Genomic DNA, 23,556 nt, shown 5'->3' with positions numbered 1-23,556 from the left:
GCGAGTGTCTGCATTGCCAATAGCCTGCTCAGTCCCAAACTCTCTTCCTGTCAGATTTGTCAACTTGGCCTCTGAGGCACTGACCACCCTATAAATGCTCCCAGCCTGTCACTCAGATCACAGGAGAGCATTGCCATTGAGATGACTGGGGCACTTTTGTCTCTCTGTTTTTTAGGTTAACTAAAAGCAGAAGCACTGTTTTCTGCTGCTTCTGAAAATAGTTGATAGGCATATTTTAAAAGGGGCATGCCTTTGTCTTTAAAAACATAGGACACCAAGAACCTAGGGCCTTATTTATGAAAGCCTTGCGCCACTGGTGCGTCACTTTTAACATGGGAAAAGGTGACGCACCGGCGGCGCAAGGCTTTCATAAATAAGGACCATAATCTTTTGTCAGTACGTCTAGATCAACAAATTAGATCTGTAACTAGCGCATTGCATTTTATATAATTGTAAGGATGGTGAATGCATAGCGTTATTTGCATTGGGAAAATATTGTAAAATCGGAAATTGTTTAAATAATGACATTAATCAGCCTTCTAAGTATGATTAAAATGAATACAGCCATCCAAATGAAACATTTTTAAAATAAAGAATACCATAATTTCAATTGAAATGTTACATTTCTAAAAATAAAAATTATGGAAGGTTAAAGCCCTATCAAGTAGCAAGCTTATTAATATGGACAAATTATCAAGGTAGTCGAATAAATATGTATTAACATGAGAATGGGACCCCCTCTATTTTTACTGTAATGGTCGGGGAAAGAGAGGAAAAGCAAAGCATTAACAAATAATATATATTCCCCCTTGACCTCTATAATTTTAATGGAACATATCCAACACTTTAGTTTTTGTATTTTAACACATAAGGGCAAACATCAAGAAAAGATTTTGTAAAGATTTGTTTTGGAACTTTATAATTGTATTATTTTTTTCTTTTAGTTATATTTCTTAGTACAAAAGTTTTTTCATTTATCAATATATCGCATCAGTTTATATGATTTTCAAAAAACACATAGTATAAAACACATCATATTATAATACCATCAGTAAAAGACTATTACATGCAGAGAAAACAATATACAAAACAATAAACATTCTCACAAGTACATACACCCCTTTCTTATCATACATACTGCATTCATTCTTAATTCTGCGTCTGAGGGATCGCAGATGAAAGTGCAAATTAATACGCAAGGTCGACGCGTTTCGGCAGTGTAGAACCACCTTCCTCAGGACCTGTCTTGCAGAATATTCATGTATTCACAAACAATATTTTATAGCCCCTGCATGGTTGAGTATCTTCTATTCTGTAAAAGGATTCCTATCAAACTTCAAGCATTGACTTCAGGGTTTGTTTTTATGTTGCTACCAATATTGTCAGGTATAGACTATTTCTGCTAGTTGTTGGTGCAAAGGGTCGTTATGTTCATTTATAAAAAGCCGATGTTTATCTTATGTCCAAGATGCCTGAAACTTAGAGTATCTAGCAACTCTATCAGTAGTTTTAAAAGCGAGTGATCGTTGTATAATTGTAGTTTAGGACCGCTGTATATCTTGTTGTAGGTATTGTAAATCTCTCCCGCAAAGCGTCTACTGACGGCGGTAAATAAGCGCGACCTGATGCAGCACTGAGTCTTTCGAAATTCAGTCCCAGGGATATATAAATTGGCTGCTTTCTGTTCCTCTCCCGTCAGGACAAAAATCTTCTTCAAAACGACCCCGCACTCGCGCTACTCGTTAAATATGAACAATGTTTTTGCCTTTTTTGTGTTTCTTATTTATTTATTTGCCTTCTTTCCTTACTTTTCACTGTTGCTTGCTTTGTAACTTACTGGCTTGTTACAAAAAAAGTAAAAAGCCAATGGTGACCATTGTGAACTTGCTAGAGTCATCAGACAACTAACACATTCTTTTTCTGAACTGAATTAGAAAGCATAGTGTCCCTTAATACAACCTCTACACCATCAGATTAACACTGCTGTCAGGGGGTAAATGTATTACTTCACAGTATTTCAGTTTTCCTAAATCTGGTTGGCTTCATAAAATGCTTTCTATTCATGTTGCCTGCACCAGGCCTCTAAAATCATGTTTTAAGTGGAGACGCGTTCTCCTTGTCAAGGTGGATCACTTACATGAATATTTGGAGGAGCAACAACTAGGATTACAGGGATGTAAGTTGTACTTCCCTACTGTATCTCCTCAAGTCTACTTGCAGGGTATTTAAAATATATCTTGTCGTGTAGTACCTATAAACATATATAGGATCTGCACATTTAGGCAACATACATTATAGGATTCGTGTCAGACTGATTCCAGACACCCCTACCGGGTATGATAGCCTGTATACCAGCTAGCTCACAGTGACACTAGAAACCCCTCTTACCAAGAAGAGAATAGTTATTGGCTACTATCAAACATGACAACTCTGTCCCATCAGGGATTGTGTAAACAGTACAGTACTTTTTGCTCAGTCACTCGTGCTCACTTTGTCTCAGAGAGATACACAGAATAAATGGTGGGGATGTTTTCTAATGAGCATTTATTTAATCAGCGTCATTCTAGTGCAATTAGATGTGCTGAAACAACCATTAGACAGTAACAAATATAAATGATTATGAGAACTAACAGACTAAAAGGATGGTAGCTTTCTACCATTGTGTTAAAACAACGAATACAGGCAAGTATATAAAACACATGACAGTAGAATGCGTACTCCTATGATGCGATCATAACTAGATGTGCCTAAGTATACCTAGCATGTATGTAAGTGCGGAACCCAGAATCACTCTAGGATAAAATCAACCTCATTCCCTGAAGTGAGAGACTGTCGGACCACGTCTTGGTCTTGAGATGGACACCCCGCAAGGGATGTCAGACCACTGCGAGCTGGAGTGACTGTGTGTAGGAACCTCAGCGTCTCACGTCAGTGTATCAGCATGGAAGTCTTTTTTTCTCCTCTCCCTATCTCGGCAAGATATGGTGTATATATACCCAAAGTGGTACCCCCTGGGGATATACCTTGATGTGTAATGTCTGACTAAAATGACGGAAGAAATGATCCTTATACATAGTTATTATGCAGGAGATGGTAGGCCTGCTGTCTTGCTGTGATTCCAAGAATCCTCATGCATAATGAATGAGGCTTAAGCTTTTCAAAGAAAACCCCATGTTATTTTTGGATGGTGCCGTAACTAGGAAAAAGGTCAGGACTAAGAACAGTTGTAAAGTGTAATGGTAGGGGAGAATATAGGGGAGAGGTCAAGTGCCTACCTGTGCCTATATTGGAGTACCTATATGGAACATAACAATCTGAACGAGGCAAAGAGACCTTCTAGAAGAACATGCTTGTTCCTCAAACATACAAGCTTTTATTACTAGAGGGTAAGACAACAAAATCACTCTTCACACTTGTCAAGAGAAGGCCTTGTCTCTGTAATGTGTACATCTGGGTCTGGCCAAAGTGGGTTTCAGAGTCCATCTGATGCCTTCACAGCTTGAGAAGGTTGCATAATAGTTATCTTTTATCAAAGTACTCTTTATTCACACCTTATTTGTAAGCTTGAGAAGCCAGTTTAGCTTCATCCTCAACCTAGTGCAGTACATGGAAACTCAATGCATCCCTTTCAAAGCTACTGAGAGTCACTTCCAAACCAATGTGTATTATAATCTTACCCTCAAAGGTAGTCTTTCTACTGCCATAATTTTGGAGGCACCTGACTGCATCAATCGCACTTTCATTCAACTTGTGCTCACCAATTCAATTAGTAACTCACTCACTTGCTCATTCGCTCACACACTCACTGACACACATTTCAAAAATGTCCTACTGTTCTACCCTGGCATCTTCATACAGAGCTGCATGGCTGCAAAAAGGAAAGTAGGATGGCATTGTTGACAAAAGTGGTCCCTACTTTTCCAAGAGAAACACACTACTTGGAAGAATGAAACTTGCTTGGCATAATCATATGGCAGAAATAAATGCATTGGGCGAGGCATAACAAGGACTTTTCAATTCATCTACAGAGAGCAAGAAGCTGGCCACCTATGTGTACCTTTACCCTCATATAGGGCCTCATTAGGATGGCGGACGGACCTGCGTCCGTCCGCCAACCCCGAGGAGGAGGGACCGTCCGCAAGGGCAGCGGCGGTCCCTCTGGTGCAATCTTTAACCTTGCGGCGGGTGCTGCTTGAAGCAGCACCCGCCGCAAGGTTAAAAAAGCATTGTAACGGGTGCGGGAGGAAAGGGCAGGAGACGTGTTTTGGTTGCAGGTAGATTTATTTGTGAAAACAAAAAGTCTGTGCAGGTTTTACGGGAGGACACCTTCCTCAATGCATGGCTTCTTTCCGCTGGTCTTCTCCTCCTGGGAATGCCGTCTGTCAGTTATATTCGGACTGGACTTCTCCTGGGTCTCGTCTCGATAGGCTCCATGTTGCAGGGTCACGCTCGAGGTGGGGAGAAAGGTGAGGAGAGAATCAGTTCGAGTGCACTAATATACAGTGTAAAAGGAGAGGGAGTGAGGGAGACACCATTCCTGGTTCAACTCGGCGTTAGGTGCTCAGTGGGTCGGGGAGTTCAGTGGAGGGAAGGGAAAACCGGGGAACAATCCAGGGAGGTGGTCAAGTAACAGACTCGCCTTTACGTCCCACCTAACCCGGTATACGGTCACGTACCTAGCGGAGCCACACACCTCCTCCTGGCGTGGGGCTGGGCGGCTCGTGAAGTCGTTGGCCTCCTGGCTCCAGGACCTCTGACGGTTCCTTCCTCTGAGTCCCGACTTCCGCAGATGTTCCTTCGGTTCTCGGCTGCTCCGCTGCTCTCACAACTCCTCCAGCAGTTCCGTCCTCTTCCCGCGGTTCCTCCAACGCCTTCTCTCCTCCTCGCCTACAATCGCCTCCGGTGTACAAGCACACCTGTTCCTCCTGATCGTCGGCTTTTGACGGCTTGTCGTGCTCCGCCCAGTCTCCCAGCTTGGACCAGTTAAAGGGGCCGTACTCCTCTTCCTCGTCCGGAAGACACCGCTGTTCGCCGGTCCGCCACCACTCCGGCTGCTGTGGAAACAAGAGGGGGGGTCACGGGGTGAGTCCCCGAAAGGGGTTGCACGGGAACTACTTCGCTGGGGCAGAGGGTCCCCCTGGTTACAAGCATGTTTTACATTTACATGCACAAAGCGGCAGGCACTGCGCGGTGCCTGCCACTTTGTGCATGTAAATGCTGGGGGGTACCATAGGTACCCCCCATGTGCACCCCCCACTCCCCGACACCCTGGGGGCCTGCAACGGCCCCCATACACCAAAGACCACATGCTTTTCTACGGCGGAAAAGCCGCCGTGGAAAAGCATGTAGCAATGCACATCGTAATTTGGCTGACGGTGTCTTGCAGACACCGCCACCAAATTGCCCTCCAAAACCCGCGGATCAGCGGCGGACGGACCTGCCGTCCGCCGCTAGTCCCAGCGCAATCCCACCGCCATCCTAATCTGGCGGTGGGTGTTTTCAGTGGCCCCAGAGGTGAATCCGTATCCTCCGGGCCGGCGGAAGCCACCGCCGGCCCGGAGGATACGGATTCACCGCCATCCTAATGAGGCCCATAGTCAGGATGTCTTCAAGGGCAGGAGGTAAGGGCTCAGTTAACTGAGACCTCACCCTTTTCTTAAAAGAGGAGAGGGTATATGGAGCTTAATTTATTTTATACAATCTGCTATCTCATCGTCTGTTGGTACTATAAGTTGGAAACAATGAGTTTAGTGGCTTGTCACTCAGCCCATTGCAAGAGGGTAGTGAAATCTGACTACTCTAACCGAACATTCTATCCTCGAGCTATTGATCTCTATCCCCTTCAGGCCTGGACCTTTGATCAGCGTGCACTGCATATTTTCCACAAAGCCATGGCAAACTGAAAGAGAAAGCATATGAAGAGAAGTCAGATTACTGAGGCCCTACAATAAGCGTTACATCTAGGTACAAGGCTGGTTACTTGCTGACTGTGTAAACTGATACTTGATTTTACAGAGACAAACATGAATCTAAACGGTGCTGCTTGGGAAACAGCCTTTACCACATATCTTTTGCCACGCAGGACCTTTATCACAGTCTGTACCACGAAGGTAAGTCCCACGCAGGTAAGTATTTGTACCTCAACCACTCAGCACTTACCTATGCACGTAAGTATTTTGTTTTTAAATAGCTTACCTTTTATTTTATTGAAAACTAAGTGGTTTATGTGCGGGTAGAGGAGAAGAAGGGAGAGGGTAGTAAGAGTGAATATTAGGGTTTAGGAATGGGTAGATGTATAGGGAGGCAAGGGTGATTTTAGGGTTTTGGGGAGGGTAGAGGTAAATGGGGGTAAGTGTAATTTTGGGGTTTATGTATGGGTAGAGGTAAAGAGAGATACAAGTAACTTTAGGTTCAGGAAAAGGAAGAGGTAAAGGGAGGTTAGGGGTCAATAGGGTAGTGTGATAATGTTCCCAAAGGAGATATATATGGATATATATAGAAACTTTAAGGACACTACTCCACTCAGGACAGTTCACATGAGCCTTTATTTATAAAACCGGAATCACTTCCCCAATTATTCACGACCCCTGACGCGTTTTGGTGCAACTGCACCTTAATTATAAGGGGGATCATCAAAACCTATCCTGAGTGGAGTGGAGTTATTACAGCTTCGTAGCAATCTGTTGGAATGTTAAGAAATGCGGCTCTGGCCGTGAAGGATTGCACCGCCTGGTACACGGGACAACAGGTCTGCGTGGCTGCAAATCAAGGTGCAGACCGACAAGAACTGCAAAGCACACAGGCTTCACTGATGGAGGGAATTAGCACTTAAAAACCGACATGCTGTTCACTGGAGATGCAATGCCAGCAAGGTGAAACATGTTGAAGTGCCTACCAGGGGCCTCATTTATGAGGCCCCTTGCGCCATCGGAACTTCACTTTTCATGAAGTTCCGTGGCGCAGAAGCCTGCGTGGTATTTATCAGGCAGCAGTACGCCAGTTTTTGTGGCGTACTGCTGCCTGATAAATATCAGTCCCTTTAACGCAGTATTCTGCGTTAAAGGGGCGTGCAATGGGTGTTGCTGGGGGCGTTCCCAGCAACATCCATGGCCTTTTGACACTGCCCCAGATTTACGAGAAATCGTAACTCTGAAGCAGTGCCAAAAGCTTACGCCTCCCCAGGGGAGGCGCAAGGGAGGCGCAACAGGGAGAAATGTCTTTATTTCTCCTCGATTTTCCCTTTTCTATGTGTGCTGCATTCTACAGCACACATAGAAAGAGGAAAAGCCTCTTGTGATTATTTTTGTACAGAAAGGTTTCCCTTCCTGTACAAAAATAATCTTCCCCGCAACGCAGGCACCCTTGCACCATTGTGCAAGGGTGCCTGCGCTGGCGCAGGCAGCCCATTGTGCGCCGGCGCAGGGGAAAAGGACAGGAATGCGCCATATCGTATAGATACAGCGCACTTCTGCCCTTTTCTTTTGCCGTAGGGAAGCGCAGCAGGAAGGCCTGCTGCGCTTCCCTGCGGCAAAAAGTCATAAATGAGGCCCCAGGTTTTGATGAGCCCCCTCCCTATGATTAAGGTGCAGTTGCACCAACACGTATCAGGGATCGTGAATAATTGGGGAAGTGCTTCCGGTTTTATAAATCAAGGCTCATTTTAACTGTCCTGAGTGGAGTGGCGTCCTTAAAGCTTCGGAGCATTCTGTTGCAATGTTAAGACACAGCGGCTCCTGCCGTGAAGGATTGCACCGCCTGGTACACGGGACAACAGGTCTGCGTGGCTGCAAATCAAGGTGCAGACCGACAAGAACTGCAAAGCACACAGGCTTCACTGATGGAGGGAATTAGCACTTAAAAACCGACATGCTGTTCACTGGAGATGCAATGCCAGCAAGGTGGAACATGTTGAAGTGCCTACCAGGGGCCTCATTTATGAGGCCCCTTGCGCCATCGGAACTTCACTTTTCATGAAGTTCCGTGGCGCAGAAGCCTGCGTGGTATTTATCAGGCAGCAGTATGCCAGTTTTTGTGGCGTACTGCTGCCTGATAAATATCAGTCCCTTTAACGCAGTGTTCTGCGTTAAAGGGGCGTGCAATGGGTGTTGCTGGGGGCGTTCCCAGCAACATCCATGGCCTTTTGACACTGCCCCAGATTTACGAGAAATCGTAACTCTGAAGCAGTGCCAAAAGCTTACGCCTCCCCAGGGGAGGCGTAAGGGAGGCGCAACAGGGAGAAATGTCTTTATTTCTCCTCGATTTTCCCTTTTCTATGTGTGCTGCATTCTACAGCACACATAGAAAGAGGAAAAGCCTCTTGTGATTATTTTTGTACAGAAAGGTTTCCCTTCCTGTACAAAAATAATCTTCCTCGCAACGCAGGCACCCTTGCACCATTGTGCAAGGGTGCCTGCGCTGGCGCAGGCAGCCCATTGTGCGCCGGCGCAGGGGAAAAGGACAGGAATGCGCCATATCGTATAGATACAGCGCACTTCTGCCCTTTTCTTTTGCCGTAGGGAAGCGCAGCAGGAAGGCCTGCTGCGCTTCCCTGCGGCAAAAAGTCATAAATGAGGCCCCAGGTTTTGATGAGCCCCCTCCCTATGATTAAGGTGCAGTTGCACCAACACGTATCAGGGATCGTGAATAATTGGGGAAGTGCTTCCGGTTTTATAAATCAAGGCTCATTTTAACTGTCCTGAGTGGAGTGGCGTCCTTAAAGCTTCGGAGCATTCTGTTGCAATGTTAAGACACAGCGGCTCCTGCCGTGAAGGATTGCACCGCCTGGTACACGGGACAACAAGTCTGCGTGGCTGCAAATCAAGGTGCAGACCGACAAGAACTGCAAAGCACACAGGCTTCACTGATGGAGGGAATTAGCACTTAAAAACCGACATGCTGTTCACTGGAGATGCAATGCCAGCAAGGTGGAACATGTTGAAGTGCCTACCAGGGGCCTCATTTATGAGGCCCCTTGCGCCATCGGAACTTCACTTTTCATGAAGTTCCGTGGCGCAGAAGCCTGCATGGTATTTATCAGGCAGCAGTACGCCAGTTTTTGTGGCGTACTGCTGCCTGATAAATATCAGTCCCTTTAACGCAGTGTTCTGCGTTAAAGGGGCGTGCAATGGGTGTTGCTGGGGGCGTTCCCAGCAACATCCATGGCCTTTTGACACTGCCCCAGATTTACGAGAAATCGTAACTCTGAAGCAGTGCCAAAAGCTTACGCCTCCCCAGGGGAGGCGTAAGGGAGGCGCAACAGGGAGAAATGTCTTTATTTCTCCTCGATTTTCCCTTTTCTATGTGTGCTGCATTCTACAGCACACATAGAAAGAGGAAAAGCCTCTTGTGATTATTTTTGTACAGAAAGGTTTCCCTTCCTGTACAAAAATAATCTTCCCCGCAACGCAGGCACCCTTGCACCATTGTGCAAGGGTGCCTGCGCTGGCGCAGGCAGCCCATTGTGCGCCGGCGCAGGGGAAAAGGACAGGAATGCGCCATATCGTATAGATACAGCGCACTTCTGCCCTTTTCTTTTGCCGTAGGGAAGCGCAGCAGGAAGGCCTGCTGCGCTTCCCTGCGGCAAAAAGTCATAAATGAGGCCCCAGGTTTTGATGAGCCCCCTCCCTATGATTAAGGTGCAGTTGCACCAACACGTATCAGGGATCGTGAATAATTGGGGAAGTGCTTCCGGTTTTATAAATCAAGGCTCATTTTAACTGTCCTGAGTGGAGTGGCGTCCTTAAAGCTTCGGAGCATTCTGTTGCAATGTTAAGACACAGCGGCTCCTGCCGTGAAGGATTGCACCGCCTGGTACACAGGACTACAAGGTCTGCGTGGCTGAAAATCAAGGTGCAGCCTGCCAGCAGCTCAAAGGATTACAAAATGGAAATCAGAAACTCTGCCCTGAGGCCCACCGGAGGGCTGCAAAATAATTTCATAAATGAATTGGGACCTGAAAAGAACTGAAAAGCACACTGACTCCACTGATGGGGGAAATTAGCACTTCAAATACTGGCATGCTGTTCACTGGAGACGCAATGCCAGCAAGGTGGAAAATGTTGAAGTGTGTCCCAGGTTTTGCTGATCTCCCTCCCTATGATTAAGGTGCAGTTACACCGAAACGGGTCAGGGATTGTGAATAATTGGGAGGTGTGTTCCGGTTTTATAAATCAAGGCTCATTTGAACTGTCCCGAGTGGAGTGTCATCCTTAAAGCTTCAGAGCATTCTGTTTGAATGTTAAGACACGGCGGCTCCGGCCGTTTAGGATTGCACCACCTGGTACACAGGACTGCAGGTCTGCGTGGTTGTCAATCATGGTGCAGCCTGCCAGCAGCACAAAGGATTACAAAATGGAACCCTCCAGAACGCCGCCGCATGCCTGGTGCTAGGCCTGCCCCCTAGGTCCCCCTCTTTGCCCTGCCTCAGACAGCTGCACTGGCTTCCAGTGCGCCAAAAAAGTCAGTATAAGATCCTTAGTCTTACACATAAACTTCTCCATGGTATAGGACCCTCTTACCTTGCGGAGAAATTGGTCAGGTACAAACCTTCCAGAACCCTAAGATCCAGCTCTAAATCCCTCCTGGTACAGCCGAGGGCCAGGACATCGAGAAATGGATGCAGAGCTTTTTCATACATAGCCCCCCAACTCTGGAACAAGCTACCTGCACATCTACTGTCCCTGTCCAATCACCGGGCATTTCGTAGGGGCCTAAAAACATGGCTCTTTCCCAATTATTTCTCACCATCCCCCTCTACACATGGTTGTCGTCTATTCCTCTGTTGCCAAGCGCCCTTTTGGTGATCTGTGCTCTATACAAGAGCCTATGACTATGACTATGACTATGACTAATCGGAATCTCTGCCCTCAGGCCCACCGGAGGGCTGCAGACATTTTTTATATATATGATGGGGACTGAAAAGAACTGCAAAGCACACAGCCTCCACTGATGGGGGAAATTGGCACTTTGAATACCGGCATGCTGTTCACTGGAGACGCAATGCCAGCAAGGTGGAAAATGTTGAAGTGTGTTCCAGGTTTTGCTTATCCCCCTCCCTATCATTAATGTGCAGTTGCACTGAAACGCGTCAGGGATTGTGAATAATTGGGGAAGTGTTTCCGGTTTCATAAATAAAGGCTTATGTGAATTGTGGAGTGGCATCCTCAAAGCTTAGGAGCATTCTGTTACAATGTTAAGGCATGGCGGCTTCGGCCGTGAAGGATTGCACCGCCTGGTAGATGGGACTACAGGTCTGCGTGGCTGAAAATCAAGGTGCAGACTGCCAGCAGGACAAAGGATTACAAAATGGAAATCGGAAACTCTGGCCTGAGGCCTACCGGAGGGCTGCAAAATATTTTATATATGAATCGGGGACTGAAAAGAACTGAAAAGCACACTGACTCCACTGATGGGGGAAATTGGCACTTCAAATACCGGCATGCTGTTCATTGGAGATGCAATGCCAGCAAGGTGGAAAATGTTGAAATGCGTCCCGGGTTTTGCTGATCTCCCTCCCTATGATTAAAGTGCAGTTGCACCGAAACGCGCCAAGGATCGTGAATAAAAGGCTCATGTGAACTGTCCTGAATGGAGTGGCATCCTTAAAGCTTTGGAGCATTCTGTTGGAATATATCGTTATATATGTATATATATATATATATATATATATATATATATATATATATATATATATATATATATATATATATATATATATATATATATCACTGAAAAAACCATAGGTTTCAGGGACATTATAGTTATTTGCATATTTCACTCGTACAAAACCAAAGAAATTCCAACCGTTATAGTTAGTTGAGCTAACTATAACTCACGTCCCGCAATGCACTGCTGATGACGTCACATATTACATCATTAATGACATGGTCAGTGACATCACTGATGACATCACTGATGACATCTCAAATGACATCACTGATGACATCATCCAGTGACTGTGTGTTTCTGTAAAGTTTTAATATGTTTTATAAATATATTGGCCAAGGTGTAGTGAAGAATGAGTGGGTGTATAAGTGTGTGGATGGAGGATTTAGTAGATGCATACTGACTGTATAAGTGAGTGATTAAATGTGTCTTACTGAATTGATGGGTTAGTGAATAAACTGTGTGAGTGTCTGTTTCAGTCTGTCTATTGCTGTGTAAGCTGCTGCATTGATTGATGAGTAGCTACATGAGTGTCTATATGGGTTATTGATTGGTTGCCTGAGGTTTTTTAAATGGTAATTTGTAACTGTAACTAAAAGCATTCCTAGATGTCTGTGCTGACTACTGCCTTTGATCTACACTACGGCCTCACAAATCACATTGAGTCGCAATTGCAGATGACGCAGTCCAATAGGCAAGAGACATTGCTCCCAATGCGTCCCGCCCTGGCCACGCATCATCGCTGCCTGCGCACACCCTGAATGCTACTAATGAACCTATCTCAGTGCAGCACAACTCATGGACCCTTTATGATACAATATTTTGCGTATAATTTCACATCTGGTCCCCTACCTAAGTGTATCACAAGTCATGGACCCTTTACAATAGAATCTTTTGTGTATTATTTCGCATCTTGTGCCCCTACCTTAGTGCAGCACAAACCATTGACCCTTTATGATTGAATCTCTGTGTCCAATCCAATGATTACTGTTGTACTTGTTGCTAGCACCAACCATTCCCGTAGGGCTGGCTTACACTCACCCCGCACGCATCCAGCACAGACGTCAAAGGACATGTGACCCTGGTAATAAAAAGGAGTCGAGCGCACATGCTGTACCCATTTCCACTATCTATCTGTGTCCGTGTGTTCATTATGTATGCAACATGCTGCCCCTGGGCCCTAGCACATTACATTGTGTTCCGAACAGCATATGCAACCAACTTACCTTTGACAGTGGGAGAAAACTTTGGTTATGTAACTTTATCTCGGTCATTGTACATGTACGTATGTATAGACTGAATGATTAGAGTACTGCAAGGAGAGTGTATAGTGAATTTATAAGTGCGTCTGGTTTGGTGGAGTGATTGTATAAGTACATATGTTGGCGCAGCCTAACTCGGACAGCAAACTTTTCCCTAATTGGCTGCCGCCATGTGCTGAAAAATGTGGGCTTTTGCATGGCCATGTTTTGCTACAGCTGCAATACTCCACTGAATGTGCCATAAACATTCACATCCACACAGATGTGTCATCTCCACCATCTTTCTTGTGTGGAACTATGGATGAATGTAGGGTCAGTGATTCCCGGTACCTTCCATGTTGGCCATGTTGTAGGACTTGGCTCACAGAGTGACACATTGATGCTTGCGACCCGGGTGATGGCAGCACCTGATTGTTTAGGCATTCTCTAGCCAAAGCCAATCACAAAGTAGCCCACTATTGCTACTTTAAGGAAGGAGGGGCAGGGACATCGTCAAGCATTCGGTGAATGCATTGGAATTGATGTTGCAGTAGGCTGCCAAGTAAATATTTGTCTAATAAAGCGCTTTGACATACTACTTTGCTGGAGTGCTGTATATGTATTTATAATCTGGCAACTAGCACACACCCACATTTTACCGCACAACCTGGAAAAATATAGCCCAATTGTGCGTGATCTAGCCCAATCTGGCAACAGTGCTGCATCAGTTGATTCCTAATAAAACTCATGATGGAGCCACGCCCATAGCTCCGGAGTCATTCTTCACAGCCTAATGCAGGATTGGCATACACCAGGCCAGCCCACACTGCTTACACTTGCAAAGAAGGACAACAACGCTACATGGCCCAGATTTTCATTTTAGTGATCTGCTGGTCACAGGTCTAGTTGTCAGTATGCCACAGCCACTCCCTCATGGCTGGTATACACCCACACCACACCCATCCAGCACATGCGTTACAGGACTCGTGACTCCTACCAATAAAAAAGACTGGGTGCACATGCTCTACGCCATTTTAGAGTTGCTCCCACCGCATGCGCTGTGATGGCCCGTCCTGGTGGTCCGGACACCTCATGTAGGCCTGAGCCATGGAACAAGGGGGCCTACCGCCACGTGCGTGGCCTCACTGGTCACTGAGTTAGTGGCACCGTAAGGACTGAGCGGGTGTGGAACCTGCGATGATGATAGGTGCACTAGTATGTCTTCTGCCATGGAAAAATTAAGACACAGCACCAAATGTAAGACTTGTTGGCTTGCGGAGCGTGGCTGCATGATGTGGAGGGTGCCTTGTCTGTGAAAAGGTGAGCAGTGAGGCCTGGGTGCGCAGCGGCAGGCAAATACGTATGGGCAGCGGGAGTGGATGGGGTACAGCAGCCTGGGTGCACAGCGATTTAAGTGTACACAGTCGTATACACTCTACCATTACTAATTCTGTACTATGTTTCAGATGTGGGAGCTTGAGGGCTCCACTAGTTCCCGGCCCCTGGTTGGAAATACAGCGGTGACGAAAAGGTGAGCTGTGAGGGTTTTGTCCACAGTATGGGCACTCACTGTCCCTCTTCATCTCTTCTTTCTCTCCTTCACACTCTTTCTCTCTCTCTTCCTCTCACACTGTTTCTCTCTTTCTCTCTCTCTTCCTCTTTCTCACACTCTTTCTCTCTTTCTCTTCCTCTCTCTCACTGTTTCTCTCTCTCTTCCTCTCTCTCACTCTTTCTCTTTGTCTTCCTGTCACTCTTTCTTTCTTCTTCTCTCTGTCTTCCTCTCACTCTCACTGTTTCTCTCTTTCTCTCTGTCTTCCTCTCACTCTTTCTTTCTTTTTCTCTTTTTCTGTAGTGTAGTTTCTATATTCCCAATAGGCTCTGCGCATTGGAATAATTTAAACAGCAGTGTAGACGTAGGACTGAGGTCGACTATGTCTCTACTGACTATATTAGACTTAATTAGTTTTGCCAGCTAGCTCAGAGGTCACTAGAAACTTTCTTGAGTAAACAAGGAGGAGTTTAACTTCCCTGGATAGACAAGAAGGGATTAGCTTCTGACAACCATATAACATGACAACTTTGCTCCCTCAGAATAAAGAGTGTATCTCTAGAGTCGTGTGAAAACAATGGACAATTATTTCACTCAGTCAATCGTGCGTACTTAGTTTAACCAGAGTGCAGAGAAATAGAAAGACGGGCCTTTTCAATAAAAGGTGTTATTTATTAAGCAGTCTTCTTTCTCATGCAAGAGAAATGATTTGCCACAATTGCAATACTTATCATGAAGTAAAGTGCGTACAGTAAAAGGACTATTATGAAATAATACTGTAAAAGCATTGATATGGTTTCTTAGCCATATGATACTTTAAAATGGATAAAATATAAACATACATAAAAACATTGACTAACGTACTCAACTGGTGCTTCTAATTTACGCCTACCCCGGTGCACCTGACCTAAGACTAATACGTGGGAAGGAGTAAGTAAGTTGCAGTTTAAGTTAAGTTGGTTTTTGCCAAGAATCTGAATCAAGAATTCTCTTAAGGGTTTAGTCAGCTCCGTACCTTGGTAATAGAATGTAGGAGGTCTGGTTTGTCTCTCTCAGGACTCGATATCCCAGCAACCCGCAAGAGCGGCTGGAAACACCGGAGCTGGGTTTTCTTGGCTGGAGAAAAAGACAGCGTCTTTCTTAGGGCATCAAAAAGGGAGGGGTGGCTTCGTGGGCTCTCGCATCAGCTGGGCTCTCGGGCAATTAGATAGCCGCTCTGCTCCAAACCACCGTGTGTTTGCTCAAGGCAACGTTGGTATATTTATACCTGAAAGGTGCCGGATTTGACGTAAGGCTGGACATAAGACGTCACCAAGAACTAACAGTTATTGTGCAAATCAAAACAAGAGCAGGGGGATTTCCCGGGCTGCTGGAGGCTTGGTTTGTTTAAAGAACGCGTTGTACTTTCTAGGAGTCTAGGGAGGTAGCCTTGCCGTATTTGGACTGCATGGGCTATTACTAAATATGGATATGATTCTTATGCCTTTATAAGGATATTATTTATTATAGCCACATAAGGGCATAAATCGGGAATATCGAATTAGGGTCCTAGATAGAAACACAACACCCAGTCCACAAATTAATGTCCATCATTACTAAAAACTAAACAATATTAAGCATAACGATGCATGTGTGTTTTCCAACCCACCCCAAAATACATATTTCAAATGCATTTGAAATGGTATATGGCAAATACACGAAAAATGAGTATTGGTACTGTACTAAGGGCGAGGCTAGATGAGCCCGCCTTTAGGGGCCGGCCCCCCGGCCCACGCACCCCATTCGTGCAGGGTAGACGGTCGTCCACCCTATGGGAGGCGACCGGGTAGGGGAAGTCCTTCCGGGGGAGCGGTGACGCGTTTCCGGCGCAGGCGAAGTCAGAGGCCGTGACCTATATAGGTCACTTTCGCAATTCGGTCGGCCTCTTTCCTCGCCTGCGCACGGACTTGCTCGCACCTTCTGCCCCCACCTCTTGTATCCCCAGGCTCGGTAGCCTGTTTTGGTTTAATCTCGTATCCCGATCTGTTAGATTCCCCTGCCCCATAGTCATTACCGACCCCACTTCCATCGTGCTATCGGAGGAATTGAGGCGGCTCTCCGGGAAGGCGTGAGAGGAGTGCGAGCTTGCCCGGGCGGAACACGGAGAACAGAGTCGGGGCGGCAGCGACCAGCGCGACAGGTAAGGGGTGTAGCTCACGGGGCTGCGGACTTGGGTGGGCCTCGGGGTTCGCCCGGCATACTAGTTGTTTTATTGGTGTCCCTGGGGCCTGTACAAGCTGTGGCGATCTTTGTTTTAGGTTCCGCTGAGCTCTGATTCCACCCCCCTTACCTGCCGCCTGGGGCGCGTGCCGCGAGGGCGGGTAGGGGTTTGCCGGGTTGTTCAACGGGCGGGAAGGTTGCCGGTTGGTTCAGCGGGCGGGAAGGGCAAGTGGCATTTTTTCCCGTGCGCGATAAAGGAGGGCAAATATTGTTATCGTTATTTAGCGGGCGGAAGGGCAATCAGTGTTTTTCCTGCGCAAACAATTTGAGGGCAATATGCCGCCTAAAGGCTTGCAGCAGAAACGGAAGGGGAAAGACCCGGAGGTAGCGCAGCTATTCAAGGCGCTGCTCGCAAAATTCGATGGTCCCAAAGAGAGTAGTGAGGAGGAGGGGGGGCTTCCTGAGCCCGAGGTGGAGCCTGAAGTGGTCGTGGAGCGCCCACGGAGGCCAGGGGTTCCCCCTAGGGCCGCTTTCCCACCTTTGAGCAAGAAAGCTAAGGTTCAGAAGCAGGGCGGGAGGGGTAAGAGCAAGAAAGTGGGAGGCCGGCCTTCGACGCATCCTAAGGAGGTCCCCCTTGAGCCCGATGTTTTGATTATACCACCCCCTAGGCAGCCTGAATTACCGCTAGCTGCACCTGGTAATCCCCAGGGCAACTCGGGGATGCCCCCCCCTATTGGCCCACCGGAGGATAAGACGGGGGCGATTTTAGAAGAAATTCGTGGGGCATTAGCGGCGCTTGCGCCGGTCCCAGTTATTGGGGGGGGGTGGGCATCCACCTGATACAGTAGCACTAGGGGCACCCATACCAGTTCCCCCTTCGCCCCCCTTGCCGGCAGCACCAGTACCAGTGTCTCCTCTCCCGGGGGGCGCAGCTTCGGGCCCGCTCATTGAGATACTGGGGGCACTTAAAGCATTGTCAGCAGGTCCTAAGGAGCAGGGTGGTGGGGGGTGGGGACGACGCCGGTGGCGGTAGCCCCCCCCTCCACGTCAGGGACAGTAGGGGCCACCGCAGCAGTCGCGCCATGGGCCCCAAGTGCATCTGAGGATCCCACTCTTAGCGAGATTAGGGCTCAATTGGCATTACTGGTCAAGGAGCGGGGGACCATTGGGCAGTTAGGTCAACATGCCACCGCATCAGGGACGGTCGGTCCCGCGTCTTCAGGAGGTAAGCCTGAGGGCCCGAGTGTTTTGTCTACCAGTGGGCTTAAGGCCGGGGGGGGGGCAGGGTTATGTGCTATCTAAACCTGGCCGCTTGGCTACCCATGTACCACTGGAGACTAAAGAGAAGATATGGAAAGGGGAATATGTGGATTTGTTTTCTCTCATTCGTCCCAAAAGGTGGGAGGTGGAGTATAAAGATAAAGATGCTAAGGACAGCGCTTCTAAGGAGAGGAGGCCGAGAGTGGAGGAGTCCATTACAAACTGGCTTTTTGGTTTTCAGGTTTTCATGACAGTGTTGATTGAAAAGAAGCCAGAGCTGGCTGCGTCCTTGGTTTATTATCAGCATAAGATTTTGAAGGCACATGCAACTCATGGTAGTTCTTCTTGGTTAGACTACGATAGGGACTTTAGATGGGAAAAGGTACAGGATCCTGACATGGGGTGGGACCAGGTAGAGGTGAATGTTTGGCTTGAAAGCGTGAATGGTGGCAAGTCAGGGGGGTTCCAACCAGCCAGGCAGCCCTTTCGGACTTCGCAGGGGGGAGCCGGGGAAAAAAGAGGGACTTGTTGGGCCTTTAACAGGAAGTCATGCACCTGGCCACCAGATAAGTGTAAGTTCAAGCATGTGTGCTCCTATTGCGGGCATCCCTCCCACCCCGAGTTCAAGTGCATTAAAAAATCCAAAGAAAAGAGAGGCGGGGGTAAGGACATCAAGCCCCCACAGCCTTGAATTGCCCACTCCTGTGGACATTGGGAGACTGGTTTATTGGCTGAACCAGTATCCTGACCGGTTAGCAGCCGAGTTATTGTACCTAGGTTTTTCTGAAGGTTTTCGCATCCCAGCGCAGGACGTTCCCCCTGTTCACTATTGCAATAATTTACTGTCAGCGCGTGCTCAGCCAGCTGTGGTCAAGGCCAAAATTGATAAAGAACTGGGATTGGGGAGGGTAGCTGGCCCCTTTCTGACCCCCCCCCTGCCTGGTTATGTGTGTTCTCCTTTAGGTGTGGTCCCCAAGAAGGACCCTGGTCAGTTTAGGATGATACATAATCTGTCGGCGCCCAGGGGGGCCTCAGTGAACGATGCAATTGACCCTGCCCTGTGTTCAGTTAATTATGCATCATTTGATGCCGCTCTACAGAAGTTGAGGGACCTGGGCCCAGGAGCCATCATGGCAAAAACGGACATAGAATCTGCCTTTCGCCTTTTGCCAGTGCACCCGGAAGATTATCACTTGTTAGGTTTTCAGTTGGATGGCAAGTTTTATTATGACCGGTGTATGCCTATGGGGTGTGCAGTATCTTGCCGATATTTTGAGACTTTTAGCTCAATGCTTCACTGGCTATTTTCATATAGGTCTGGTTATAAAGGAGTCGTGCATTATTTAGATGACTTTATGGTGATGGGGCCAGCGGCTTCCGTGGATTGTGAGCAGGCTTTGGAACAGCTAGTGGCTATGTTTCACGAGTTCAAGATACCCCTGGCCACTGGTAAGACAGTTGGCCCGGCGACATGTATGTCATTTTTGGGCATAGAGATTGACTCAGTGGCTGGCGAGTGCAGGTTGCCCCATGATAAGGTTCAGGCCTTTTCTCAGGCCATTGAGGTAGCATTGTCTTCTACTAAAGTGACTCTGCATCAGTTACAGGTACTAGTTGGTCAGCTGAATTTCGCCCTGAGAATCATTCCTATGGGGCGCCCGTTCTCGAGGTCTATTGCAAGAGCTATGGTAGGCCTGTCCCAGAAGCACCACAGGGTTCGCCTCAGGGCTGAGGTAAAAAATGACTTGAGAGTGTGGCTGAGTTTCCTGGCAAACTTTAATGGTTCTGTTGTCTGGCCGACACCGGCAGTATCTAACAAGGAGCTGGGATTGTTCACGGATGCGGCTGGGAGCATCGGTTTTGGGGCAATCTTGGGCTCACGGTGGTGTGGGGCTGAATGGCCACGTGAGTGGCATGAGAGTGGGCTGACTAAGAACATTGCATTTCTAGAATTGTTCCCGATCTTGGTAGCGGTGAGCATTTGGGCAGAGCACTTCAGGAATAGATGAGTGATCTTTTGGTCTGACAACATGGCAGTGGTGGAAGCGATTAACAGGCAGGGGGCTACGTGTGCGCACGTCTTGAGGTTGCTGAAGCGGCTAGTGTTGGAATGTCTGAAGTTGAATTTGACGTTCAGGGCTGCGCACATTCCGGGCGTTGATAACCACGCTGCTGATGCCTTGTCTCGTTCCAAGTTACAGGAGTTCAGGAAGTTCCACCCAGAAGCGGAGGACGAGATGACAGTGTTTCCCCCATCACTGTGGAGGATTGGTGCCCCGCTCTAGCGGGGCTGGTAGGTGCCTCACTGAGTGGCCGCACTCGGGCTGGGTATCAACAGTGTTTTTTGAATTACAGGTGCCTGGTTAAGGAGGCGGGCAATACAGACTGGTTTTCCAATCAAGCCATGTATTCTTTCTTGCAGCGCATCAGGGATCAGGGCAGGTCTCTCTCTTACGCTAGGGCTCATATTTCAGCAGTGGGGTTCTTTGCAAGATTAGCGGGTTCACATGATCCTGGGTCATCCTTTGTAGTCAAGAAGGCTTTATCGGGTTGGGCCAAGCTAGAAGGGCCTAAGCGGGATTGCAGACGCCCTTTAGATGTGAGGACTTTGGGGGATATCCTGAGGGTATTGCCTTTGCTCTGCACCTCAGCATATGAGGGCAGGCTCTTTGCAGCGGTGTTTTCCTTGGCATTTTATGGTGCCTTCCGCCTGGGAGAGATTGTGGGGTTGTCCCGTAATGATCAGGAGGGTGGGATCCAGTTTAAGGACACGAGGATTGAGCACGGTGACCTGGTGGTGATCCTTACGAAATCCAAGACTGACCAGGCTGGGAAGGGGGCAGTGATTCACTTGCGCCCCGCGCTGGGAGCCCCGGTATGCCCGTGGCCTCCATGCGGGAGTATTTAGCCTCGCGTCCTTTTGGGGGGTGGACAGCCTTGTTCATACATGAGAATGGGGAGTGCGTATCGCAGTTCCAATTCAAGGCGGTGTTTTCAGAGGGCCTTAACACATCTGGGCTTGGGGGGCGCGGGTTACTCTTCCCACTCATTCAGAATAGGGGCAGCAATTTTGGCGGCAGGAGCAGGGTTGTCATTAGTGACTGTTATGAAGGTGGGCCGCTGGACGTCCGATTGTTTCAAGCGTTACATTCGCCCTGAATTACTTTGACGAAATGTTTTGCCACGTTTTACTAACTTTTCTATTTCCTCTCTGATTAGTATGCCGGGTATGGTGGTATGGGTGTTGGGTCACTCATTTGTGCGACGGGCGGCTGAGCATCTGCGGCGGCGTCGATTGAGGAAGCCATCGAGTTTGGTCGGGGCTGAATTTCTATGGCATGGTGTGGGAGGAATGCGCATTCGGCATCCGCTCGTGGAGGAGATTAAAGAACGCGAGGGACAGAAGTCCCTGGACTTAATCATAATCCATCTGGGCGGCAATGACATGGTGGACCGTGGACGCTTGGCAGTCAAAGAGGCGCTCCTCGCCGAATTTTCTTGGCTTGGTCACACCTTCCCACAGGCCAGGATTGCATGGTCATGTATGATTCCGAGGAAATGGTGGGGCAAGGACATCAGGGCTAGGGTTTTGAACATTTCAGTGAGACGTCTGAATGGTGAGTTGGCAAAGCTGTGCTCAGCGAAGGGCCGCTTGCTGCACTTACCCCATAAGATGATTTCTGGCCCGGCCATGTTTCACCAGGACGGAGTGCACTTGTCGGACATTGGCATGGACGCATGGATCAATGGAATCTGGTCTTTTGTGCTGCATCTATTGGAGGGGGGGAAGGGCGTCGGACCTATGGCCCCTAGTCGCCCTTGTGGCGGAAAAGAGACATTCGAACACTGATCTTGATAGATGGCATAGACGGGAGTCCACCTTTGAGCACTCCCTTAGGCCAGCACTGAGGGGAGAGAGGGTAAGCTCTTCACAGGGGGATGGCGACCACCGGTTGGGGAGGCTAGGGCGACAGGTACGAGCCTCCTGGGTCCCTGGTCAACCTGGTGGAGGAGTGGTGGTGCCCTGGAAATGGCGGACAAGGTTACGAGGGCTGGGGCCCATCACTCTATGACGCAGGTGGGTTGCACCTCGCGTGGGCATCGCTTCCTGGGGAGAGCATAGCCAGAGGGCCCCTTGGTGCTGGGGGGATAATGTCATTCTGTGTGATTATTGAACATGATAATGTACAGTTTTAATTCGGTGTTCTGATTTGCAAGTTTTAATAACTTTAATAATAATACTTCGTCATGTTTATGTTGTGTGAATATTAAACATGGCCGTTTTTTGACACCCACCAAATCTCAAGTTTAATTATTGGGTGGGTGATGGGAGGGCGTGGAGCATGCTGGGGGATCCGGTCCCTATACGCTTTTCAAGCAGTGTTATCATTCAGTTAAATGCATATATATATCAGCTGAATGAATTGCGAAAATTACACATGAAATGGCTCTGTATACAGAAAAGAAGGTCGAGACCATTCCATCACATACTTATACAAATGCTGTACATGTGCTAGAGGCTGAGGTAAAATATTGTCTCTAGAGTTCCTAAAATAGAAGCTGTGTTCCCTAAGAATAGTTTTACTTTAAGCAGAGTACTTTGTGCCAGAAAAAAGGTAAATATTTTGGCAGTGAGAAAAAATAATTTCGCTCTCAAGGGGGAAAAAAATATTTCCAATTGTTTTCAGTAGCTTGTGTTTATCAAAAACTGAAGGCTGAATTCAGAGTTCAGGGAACGCGGTGTGCTCGTTGTTTTAAAAGTTATTCTTTTTGTTCCGGGGAGAACATCATTTCAGACAGGTTTGCAAAAAATTGGTCTACAACATCAGGTGAAAGTTCGACCAAGTTCGAAAATGCTGAAATTGTGCATATATGAGAATGATTGCTATCATCGATGTCAGGATCAGCAATGCTCACTGAAGGTTGTACCTGTTTGGTGCTGCTTTCCTCTCGTACTTCACCACCACCTACTCATAGTGGTGAAGTCTCAACGAATGCCGTCATCAGAATAGGTAACCGCTGGGGACAACACGATGCATGAGTCGTTACCGGACCTAGCAAGGTATCTATATCCATTGGTATTGCTGATGGTAGTGTAAGGCAGACGTCCGACACGCATTCTTCTCTGCATAGCAGACATCGAAGCACAGGTAAGATGCAATCTTGCCAGATAGGTCTGAATGAAAGAAAGCAGGTTGCACTTAGATCTCTTAGCCGGGCTAATCCAAGGACTTTAGTGATGCGGTCCCGGTAGTGTATAGCTAGGATCGTTTCTCCCATCGTTGCTGGAGTTTTGTCTGTGGGTTGGCTTGCCATATCGGAGCAGAAGGATCAAAAATAAAATTCCTGCTACGAGTCCCAAAAGTAGAGGCAGACTGCCAAAGACAGAATGGACAAAATTCGAAAAAATGCCCAGAACTGTTTTAAAGGGTGTTAACAGTCCCGAAAAAATTGTCTTAAATACATGTGCGATGCCACTGGTATCAAACATGTTTAAAATTTGGCTTAACATTTCTACGAAATGTATGGGGCAATTTGTTGATGATAGGGAATGTATCTCTGCTGCTGTCCTTGCAACTTGCAGATCATACGCCTCTTTGGACGAGGTTAAAGGCACAGTTGTTTGTAAAATAATTGATTTAA

At 47.6% G+C, this 23,556-nt stretch overlaps 1 protein-coding gene across 1 annotated transcript in view; it reads right to left on the bottom strand.

The window, feature by feature from the left end:
• LOC147748679 (A.superbus venom factor 1-like) overlaps positions 1–23,556 on the bottom strand; it is a 1,557,217-nt gene that overhangs the window by 840,452 nt on the left and 693,209 nt on the right. The window lies entirely within an intron of this gene.

Source organism: Lissotriton vulgaris, chromosome 1_1 (assembly GCF_964263255.1).
Source record: "Lissotriton vulgaris chromosome 1_1, aLisVul1.2, whole genome shotgun sequence".
Classification (NCBI taxonomy): domain Eukaryota; kingdom Metazoa; phylum Chordata; class Amphibia; order Caudata; family Salamandridae; genus Lissotriton; species Lissotriton vulgaris.
This window is presented reverse-complemented; position numbering and strand designations above follow the sequence as displayed.